This window comes from Scleropages formosus, chromosome 14 (genome assembly GCF_900964775.1).
Source record: "Scleropages formosus chromosome 14, fSclFor1.1, whole genome shotgun sequence".
Classification (NCBI taxonomy): Eukaryota; Metazoa; Chordata; class Actinopteri; order Osteoglossiformes; family Osteoglossidae; genus Scleropages; species Scleropages formosus.
The window spans coordinates 8121220-8132412 of NC_041819.1; positions in this window are offsets into that span (position 1 = coordinate 8121220).

Sequence of the window (11193 nt, forward strand, 5' to 3'; positions counted from 1 at the left end):
CGGCACCATAGCGGTATCATTAAATTACATGCCTGGCCAGCAAGAAACACTGATTATCCTGACATTTTTAGATGCTGAAAATTCTAGCAATCACTTGACACTTAAAAAGAACAGGATGTGAGAAATGTACATGTTTACTGTTATCGCTGCTGAAGATCACATTGACTAGTAAGTTTAAATGGTAATTCAATGAAGAAGGGCAGACCAAGGGCAGCAATATTCCTCTCTTAGCTTTCAGCTGCAATATGTGTGCAGATGGTCAGAAATATACATAAAAGATACCTGAAGGAGCAAGTAGCCAAAATCAGCCTGCACTTCTTGTTTGTTCCCTTCTACTTCAGCTCAGTCCTGTCACCTTACCAGTCACATAGCAGTGAATCCCATGGTGTGGACATCTGAAATGTGGGGAGAAACAGTAACCGTGTTTCACATCACACCCCTCATTCCTCTGACAGCTCTATTTAGTACATCTCTGGAGGACTCTGCACTCTCTTTAAAAATCACTTCTGCCACAAATGTATAAAATGTATCTCAGCAAAAGTCTGAAATAACTGCATCATTGAAAAGATGTTGAAAGTGAAAAAAAGAGCACCTCCCATTGTATCGCATCCCGAGGCCCTCGTTTTCAAAAACAACATTCTAATAATCAGAAAGTCTCTCTAAATCAGGCTTTTAATATGTACAATTTTTTTTTCTCTCCAGAATTTTGATGTGGAAGGAAATCAGGTCAGACTCCGGGAGTGAGAATTCAATGAGGGAGCGATGAGACTCCAGCTGAGTGTGATTAAGTATGCTCTGGAAAATAATTAAAGCAGGCTTCAGTAGAATTTCCAAGTATTACTCTTTGTTCCAAGGTGAAGACATCTGACAGGGCGAAACATAAGGTTTCACGCTTCTGGAAATAATTTAAAATGCACAACCTTATCAATGATAAGTGCTGATATGGATGCATGGTTATGTTACTTAGAGTGTTTTATGCCTGTTACTTTTTGAGTTTTGCCGAACAAAAAAGCCTCTAGGGCTAAATAAGAATACTATTTTGGAGTCACTTTTCTTATGAATTAAATATGATTACATTCATATTTACTAATCATCAATAATGCATTTAAGTGGAAAAGAAGACAAAAAACGTGGATACTGTTGCAAAGCAACCAGAAATGTATTCTAACTGTTCAGGTAGTAAGGTCTACAAGTAAACTCTGCTTTTCACATTTATTTAACATATGTCACCAAATTACAGGAACTATAATTAGATAAAGTAAAGGAATTGTAGGAACTATGATTAAACGAACGGAACTGGCCTGGACAATAAGTATGTAAATGTGAAGTGATCAATTTGTGTGATTTTCTTCATTTGTCTAGCTATAAGATTTGCTGAAAGAGAGCAAATCATTCATTAGAAGAAATGTGAAGGTTCCTTCTGCAAAGTGTCACAGTATTAAAAATCATTTTGTCAGAACAGCATGGATGATATAATGGATGTGACAATATATAATGTGAACTATGCCTTTATTCTTTGTCATAGTTACTTTATTTCCATTCATTAACTCACTCACACTCATTTTTAACACTTGTCCTTTTCAAGCTAATAATAAGAAAAAAAATACACACACACACATTTTCGGAACCGCTTGTCCCAGACGGGGTCGCGGGGAGCCGGAGCCTAAGCTGGCAACTCAGGGCGTAGGGCTGGAGGGGGAGGGGACACACCCAGGACGGGACGCCAGTCCGCGGCAAGGCACCCCAAGTGGGACTCGAACCCCAGACCCGCCAGAGAGCAGGACCCGGTCCAACCCACTGCACCACCACGCCCCCATATAATAATAATAATAATAATAATAATGTTTCTATAAGTAGCCAAATCTGACCCTATAGAGGTGAAATTTATATTTTAAAGTACTGTTCTGAGTTTGTAAGGTTGTTTCACCTGACGAGCCTTTCAGTGTTTTTTACTTCACTGTCAGCGGCAGACTTTCCTGGATGTGCCGTTGCTGTTTGTCAGTTGCACTCTCAGAATGAGAGCCATTCACTTGCTGCAAGGGATATGATTGCATATTGATGGAAAAATGAAAGAGCTTTGATGTCTTGAAAATGCCTCTATTATCCACTGAATATTGGTCCGGTATGCAGTTCAAACATGTACAATACCCCAAATTGGGCAATTAGGAGCACTGGCAGACATGGATGCATTGTTACTTCAACTTTCAGTGAAAGGTAGGAAAATGTCAAGAACAAATGGAATATGGACCTCTGCTATATAACTTAAGGTTTTTGAAAATGGAGGTTAATCTTAAGTGATTCAAAACACAGCAACATAAGAAGTTTTCCATTCTACTGAAAAACAACTGATACTTCAAGTGTGCTCTCAGCCCACTGAAAACCACACATCGCAACCGGTGTCAGACAGATGTTTAAATAACAATTAAACACAAGACCATACAGCCGAGGACGTTCCTCACATAGTGCCACCTGCAACTTCATTACACCATTTAAAAATTGCCGTGTGATGAAATTCGGCAGCTGCTGAATGAATAACATTACGTATAAACAAGAATTCTTACTGCTAAAGGGTATTAGAAACAACATGCCAGGCTGTGGAAATTAAAACATCAGAATGAGACTTGCCGTCCCATCCTTTGAATTCCCCCACGTCATTTTATAACGCAGCAGTGCAAGGGTCAAACCCATTCACACCAATCTAACAAATCACATGGTTTATGTTGAGGAAATTAGAAGACTAATGCGGGGATCAGTATTTTGTCTCGTGTTTATCTGTTGACTCGGGTAGATGAATTTATGCAGGCCTCAAGCATCTCCCAAATTGCTGGCAATTTAATTACATCTCTCGCGTGTTTCGCTCCTGCAGGCACACGAGAGCTGAATATGTACGAAACCGATCAATTCCGAGCTATGCTAGGTGATCAATCAGCTTTGCTTTCCGAACCAGTCTGTTTAAATTGCGGTAATGCACGAAGAAATAAAGCAAAAATATAGAGCAAAAGCAAGAGAAACGCTTTCAATATTCTAAAATGCTTCGAAACAGTACAGATAACCCTTTTAGTGCATACACGGCGCATGTGGTATCAATTACTCTTAGCCGTATATTAACTGAATATTTTTTAACGGACACTTTTTGTTATTCTTATGAGTTTGAATTAATTACTTTTTCAGGCCATGTTAAAGTGATGCAGAATCAAATCTTTGGTTCCTTACAACAATAGATTGTTTGTCCTCGAAGAATGACCAGAAAAGGCGTGCAAACCTTCACGCTCTTGCTTACATGGTAAGCAGCAACCCACCCCCCCCATCTCCACCTCCTCCTCATTCATAGTGCCCCGCACTGGGGCGCTCAACACCTTTGCAGGATGCAGGTGTAAGACCTTCAGTGGACTCTGAGCCCAGGGGGAAGAGTACAGTAATCACACACCCAAATACACCTTCGTGGTCTGAAAAGCATAACTCATGGAACAGGTGATATCTTCAGTTCTGCTGCATTTACGCTTACATTTACATTTATTATCAGACGCTTTTCTGCAAAGGGACGTACACCTCGGAGAAAAATAAAATTAGTGCATTTCACCAACAGCCGTGCTATGGTTCTGCTGTATGATTTTCTTAAAAGCAAAACCTTGTAGATAACTTAAGTATCATTTTCATGTGCAAATACATTTAGTTGTTTATTCACTTTCTCTTTAAGGTCACTGGGTTCTGCCCCAGGGTAATTATTCGGATTTGTGGTTTCTCTGCCCTCAGAGAAAGCACACACACACACACACACACACACACACACACACACATTTTCAGAACCGCTTGTCCCATACAGGGTCACGGGGAACCGGAGCCTACCCGGCAACACAGGGCGTAAGGCCGGAGGGGGAGGGGACACACCCAGGACGGGACGCCAGTCCGCCGCAAGGCACCCCAAGCAGGATTTGAACCCCAGACCCACTGGAGAGCAGGACTGTGGTCCAACCCACTGCGCCACTGTCAGAGAAAGCAGAAGATTTCAATATCCCAGCCAAGATGTTATATCCACATTAAAATCATAAACATATGACGGCGGTTCAGAAATATAGCGGTGAGCTCCATAAGAAATACCGCACACTTTTTCTAAGATTGGCCCCCATGATTGTTTCGAGGCAGGTGGGCAATATATTTCAGCTGACCTCCACTGACCTGTGACAGTTCCATTCAAAAAAAATTTCCTTTGTTTTTACAGAAATGTCTTAATAAATTAACTAGCATTGCACTTTCTTTGCTTGACAACTAATACAAAGCAAACGCCTCTCTGGAAATTCAGTTCCTCAAATAATAGAAAGAAAGCACTGGAACAGAGTGAGACTTTAAAAAGGAAATTAAACAGTTCTGAAAATAGTTCATGCTTAATGTGCAATGTTCTAATAATTCAGCTGCATCACTGCCTTCACAAACCCAGAGGAAATTCTGGGCTCACAGTTGGCTCACAATGTTACAGTCGGGTATTGACAAGCTGTTTCATCAAAGTACTTAGAATGAACATCACTCCCTTAGTATTGTGTTTCTTTAGCAAGCAAACGGATTTTTTTTTTTTTTTTTTTTGAAAAAAAAATGCTGCTTTAGCATGAACTTGGCATGAGTTAAATACCGGTCCTGTCCTTCAAACTGAAACACGGCAACACCTCATTTCAGACCTCATGCAGACTTGGAGAGTCACAGCAGCGCCAGTTTAGGAATCAGCATAAATTTAGAAAAAAAAAGGAAGCTGTCTCATTTCTGGCTTCCCTGCTGGAAGACGTATTTGGCAGTATAGCGAGAAAATTCTTGTCCCAGGCCTTAAAAGGACTCAGACTTAATCATTGGCACATGATGCTGGTTATTACCATTTCACAACTGCTTCTTCTGAACCACGCTTTTCAAAATAAGTGTTCTGTTTAGGCATGCTTCACTGAAACCACATCTAGAGATGGAAATAGTCTATTGAGATGAAAAGACACAAAGGAAAAATGTGGAAGTAGAATGGGAATGTTTAAATGAGAAATGGAAAAAAAAAATGAGCACAAACAGTACAATACAGTAGCGTATGTTATGGGGTTCGTTTTAATAAGGTTTGTTTATTTAATCCGGAGTCATGTTTCTTTATCTTTGTATCTGAATTCTTTGCTACGATGCAGTACCTTTTCCTGAGCTCCTCTAAACAGATAATATATCCCACTGATTGCCGAAATTCTGATTGATAAAGACAATGTGATGCAAGCTTACACAACATGATGGTCCTCAAACAGCAATAACTGAAAATCTGACCAGGTCCTTAACAGCTTGCAGGACTCCAATTACAGAGTCCCAGTTTCCTTCCACACCTTATCGTACAGAACTTTGTAAACTGAACATTCACAGAAAATATGTGTGTTGCATTAATAACTTTACTGAAATAACAGTTTTTCTGGACAAAATTAGCAAAATTATTATTATTGGTTCAGTATGTAGTGCTGGCTTCCCACAGCTAGGCTGTGAGTTTGAACATTTGTTGGAATTCCTCTCAGTTGAAGCAGTTTGCATGTTCTCCCTGTATTCACGGTGTTTCCTAGATGTGCTCTGGTTTCCTCCCACATATTTCAGGTGAAATGGGGACTTAAAAACTAGAGCTGGCGCCCAAGGTTTGGGTCGGCCAGGCACTCGGCCCCGACCACCGCCCAGATCACAATGCACCGGCTCCTTATGTCCTCTCCGGAAGGTGGTGAGCCCACCGAAGAGCGGCTCCACGTCATGGCTTCGGGTTGAGCCCGGCCAGGCCCCGTGGGCATAGACCTGGCCACCAGGCGCTCGCATGCGAGCCCCCCCCCCCCCCCCAGGCCTGGCTCCAGGGTGCGGCCCCGGTGACCCCATACCGGGCGGGGTAAACGAAAGCCTTGGCTTTAGTTTCTTCATAAGGGGCTTTTGAACCGCACTTTGTCTCATCTGTCATCCAGGACCTGTTTACCATGGGAGACCCTACCAGGGGCATATAACCCCAGGCAACATAGCTCCTGGAGTCATTCAGGCACTCAAACCCCTCCACCACGGTACGGTGGTGGTTCACAGAAGTGACGCCTCCCTGGTGAGGTGTTCCGGGCATATCCCACTGGGAGGAGGCCTCGGGGCAGACCCAGGACACGTTGGAGAGACTATATCTCCCGGCTGGCCTGGGAACGCCTTGGGGTTCCCCCAGAGGAACTGGAGGAGGTGTGCGGGGAGAGGGAAGTCTGGAGGACTCTGCTCGGACTGCTGCCCCCGCGACCCGGCCCCGGATAGCGGAGGAAGATGGATGGATGGATGAATGGATGGATGGATGGATGGATGGATGGATGGATGGATGGATGGATGGATGGGGACGTAAAATTGCCTCTAGCTTGTGAAGACATGAGTGAGTGAGTGTGTATATTGTGATGGACTGGCATTCCATCCAGGTTGTACCCTGCTTCACGCTATGCTTAAACGATAGGATCCAGACCACTGTAACCCCGAACTGGACAAGGAGTTTCTGATAATGATTCACTTACTGACTGAGGTCACAGGCTTTAACCTTTCAGTGCAGAACATGAAAATAAGAGATTTCAAAACTCAGCAAAATCGGCCTTTTATGTGGAAAGAGCTGCAGCCATTATGAATGTGGAAACATCTGAAAATTAAGCCAAGACATTTATAAAATGTTGTAAAATGCTTGGAAAATATTTATTAACAGAAGGAGAACATAAGATTTCCTTGTTGCGCTGACACAAATCAGTACTGTAACTACTGGAACAATTTAATGATGTCAGAGGGAGCAAAGTAATAACCTGATGATACAGCGGTGATCTCAGAAGTTCTTGATGGGAAAATAATTTACTTAAAGTAAAAGTATCTGTAGCATTTTTAGCGAGAGTGAATCGTGTTCATCACCATCAATGAATCCATATCGTGTCCCCAGTGATGAGATGTAACCAAGAAACAGAGCGGTGGAGAAGCCCAGACAACCACGTGGTGAAGCTAACCTGGAATCTCTCGACTTCCTTGGAAATTCATCGGATTCACAGCCATGTTTGCCGGACAGCTGAGCCAGCCAGACAAAAGAAATATGCAAATAAAAGTAGAAAAGCGAAAGATCTGCGAATCTGGAATGTCACTTGGAATCAATGACATATTGAATGATACAGCATCGTGGTTAGAGCTGCTGCCTTTAGATCGGAAGTCCGCAGGTTTGAATTCTGCTTACTGCTGTAGGATCCTTGACCATGTTTTTTTTACCCCAAATCTGCTCCAGTAAAAATTGACCTAATTGTATAAAAAGGAAAATCAAGGCAAGCAGTTTTTGACTGTAAGTTGCTTTGAGGAAACGTATCAGCTAAACGCATAAAGGTAAACATAATAAAAGATGTAAAAACTCAAAAGATGGCAAGGAAAGCTGATCTGTTTCAGAAGCTTTTTAATTTTTGACATGGCATGAACTTTATTTTTATTTCTGTGGTTCTGTTGTGCTTTCAACAGCGTTTTAAGAAAATATCCTAAAACTGCCCCGTCGATCTGAAACACTGTTTGCCTTTAAAAACAGAGTTCACCGAAGGTAAAACATGAATTTCTGTCTTTCCTTCTCGTATGTGTGTCAGGTATTAACAAGAAAGCAGAAATCCTTCAGCTCTCTGAGCTCCAGAAGCAGTGCAGAGGGCCTGGGAAAACTCCGTGGAGTCTATTTCAGTGAACTATTTGCTTTAATCCATTATTCTCTTTCCCTTATAAATAACTGAGCTCCAGCTTCAAAGCCAGCTGTTATTTTAACTGGTTAATGTGTGGATACCCAAAGGAATGAGGAGCGCAGAGTTATTAAGTACAGACTAAGCCCGTGTGTGGATAAGTATTATTTCATTATGCTTCACAGAACTGATGCTTTTGGTGATTTAGTTCTAGGTGGCAGCTTTCATGATGCGCGCTGCATGCCATACAACGAGAGGTGTACCACAGGAGATCTTAAAAAATCACTCAAAAATCTAGTCAAATGTTTCATTACGTTTACATAAAAAGAACCGCCCTTTTCCACTTTTTTCGATTTTTTTAAAATCATATGTTTTCTTGCTCATAAATTCTCATTTCTGGATATATGCAAAAAAACCAAAAACACAGCATACGGAATATTTTTGTAATTTTAAATGAATATTACATTCAATGCACTGTTACATTGTTAAAATTTAATGGCATGTCATGTTACAGTTCACGGAATTTGGCCACTTTTAAACTGAGCCACATATTTGTATTACACGGCATTGTTTTTTTTTGTTTTTTTTTAAACTATTTCAGCAAATTCACTGTGCCACTGTATTGTGAGAATTATTTTCTTCCCGTCGGAAGACACAGTCATTCAGAATGTCTGACTTTGTTCCCGAGCTCTCTCCGCTGTACTGGGAGATAAACTGCGCTATGGCGAAACTCAAAGTGCATAATAATAATCTGTGACACGACAGCAGCGGGACCTTGAGTCTGTCGCTGCTGGGATTTTAAAAACTGTAGCGCTTGGACATACAGGTGAGAGTTGAGGACTCAGTGTAATAAAGTAAATATATTATTGAGACACCAACTTCTGCAGCTCGTAGTGTGGTGTTAAGGACATGAACTTGTAACATGAGGGTTTCCGGTAAACCCCACTTCGTGATTCTGTTTAGTACCCTGGGTGAGGGTGAGGTGCTTGAATCACTAATCACTCCAGTTAAAACACCTACAGCAGTTGTTACTCTGGTAAAACTAATACAACTATTAGTTAATAATAATAATAATAATAATAATAATAATAATAATAATAATAAATCATAACCATCATCTGCAGCATCATATTAGAAAATTTCTACTCATACTCATGTGAGTAGCATTTTTGGGTGTCTTGTATATTTATTAATAACAAATTGAAATCTATTCACTGAGCATATTTTATACAAAACTTTTTCAACACTCTCTCTGCATTCCAAATGGGTCTGTTTTATTCAGAAGCAGCTGGAAAGCGGCATGATTAGTACCTATGATAAAGTACAGCAAGCAACCATGTGAAATCCCGGATGCTTTAGAGAGGCCTCAAAGACTTGGTTCATAAATGATGGCTAAAGAATATACAGCACTGCCCCCTGCTGTCCATTGTCACAGGTTCACTGATTTATGGGGTTGTGGTCACCTTCAGTTTTTTGCAGTAAATGAACGATTACCAATCTGTCAACAACAGTTTAGAAACATTAAGTTCCCAAACACTGCAGTGGGACACAGTGGTGCAGCTGCCTCACAGCACCTGGGCGGTTCAGGTGTAGCTTCGAATGTGGCTCAGTCTGTGTGGAATTTGCTTTGTTCTCCCCATGTCTGTGTGTGTTTTCTCTGGGTGCTCTGGTTTCCTCCCACAGACCACAGACGCACAGTTCAAGTGAGTTGTTGATGCTAAATTGCCCATTGTGTGTGCGTGTGTGTGTGTGTGTGTGAGAGAGAGAGAGAGAGAGAGAGAGAGAATAAGAGAATAAGAGAATAAGAGAATAAGAGAGAATATCCTGCAAAGGATGGTCTCCTATCCTGTGTGTAACCCCTCAGCCTTGTGACCAGGCATTCTGCTGTAGGCTCTGGAGCTCTGTAAGCGTACCACAGTATGTGCTATACAGCCTTCAGGATTTTTCATTGTAGCTTTTTTTTACAGTTTGGCACTGTGGCTCAGGGGTACCATTTCTCTCACAGTTTTAGAGTTGCTAATCCTGCAGAAAGTGTTTCAATGGGTTTTCTCCCATTTCCTCTCATTGAACAATGAAGTGTCAGAGACCCAAAATTGTCCTTGGTGTAATGCCATGTGGTTGAATAAATTTGCCCTGTAATGGACTTGTCTCAAACCCTTTGTGTCTCAGGGTTCACCTTCGATCCCTGTAACAGTGGATTGACAGTTACAGAAACTTGATGGATGGATGGATGGATGGATGGATGGATGGATGGATGGATGGATGGATGGTTGGTTGGATGGATGGTAGGTTGGATGGATGGATGGTTGGTTGGATGGTAGGTTGGATGGATGGATGGTTGGTTGGATGGATGGTTGGATGGATGGTTGGTTGGATGGATGGTTGGTTGGATAGTAGGTTGGATGGATGGATGGTTGGATAGTAGGTTGGATGGATGGTTGGTTGGATAGTAGGTTGGATGGATGGTTGGTTGGATAGTAGGTTGGATGGATGGTTGGTTGGATAGTAGGTTGGATGGATGGTTGGTTGGATAGTAGGTTGGATGGATGGTTGGTTGGATAGTAGGTTGGATGGATGGTTGGTTGGATAGTAGGTTGGATGGATGGTTGGTTGGATAGTAGGTTGGATGGATGGTTGGTTGGATAGTAGGTTGGATGGATGGTTGGTTGGATAGTAGGTTGGATGGATGGTTGGTTGGATGGATGGTTGATATCGAAAAATGGAATCAAATGACTTACCTTCTGGAGTATTTCCTTAATTTTAAGCTCTTAAAGCATAATGTGTGACAGTATACCACGATGCCCTACTGGGTGAAGAAAACTTTGTTGGGAGGACTGCTTGAGTCACATGCCATCTACGTGTGATCTTTTTTGCTGCTTTTCGATTAAAAGAGCACAAGGTTCTCATGAAGAGAGCCTCACAGCAATAGAAACAGAGCAGACCCTCCAGTCAGCAACTCAAAGAGGCCTTGGCACAAGTGTGGTGTCAGAAGTGAGTTAAACACTCTTGTTCTGCTATCACAGCTGGGACACTGGCTTCCAGAAGGGAGATATTTGCTTTAGAAACTTCAATTTGGAGTCTCTTCCGTGGCGCACGGCACTAATACCACCAGACCGAAATTCTCATGTCTCAGTGCAATCCAACAGCGGAATTATTTGTTTGTGTATTTTCGTATACATGCAGTACGTGCTTTTCTTCACAAGCATACAGCTGCCCAACCGTGCCTGCATCTTCAAAAATGACTTGGAGTCACACATCCTGTTTTCCCCATTTTAATTTCCACAAGGACCGTTGGATTTGAGATGCGCATTATGCAGGCATTATTATAATCGCAAATCGGCTCCCTCATGAGCAGGCATTAATAGGATGCCTAGTCTGTGGTTTTACTCATCAGATGACATGCACACCATTATTAAATGTGCATGCCAAATGGTTTGAAGATGTACAGCCTTCTCTAAAGCCGATTTAGTTCCAGTTCACCAAAATTCTTTTTATTAATTTGATTAATGCG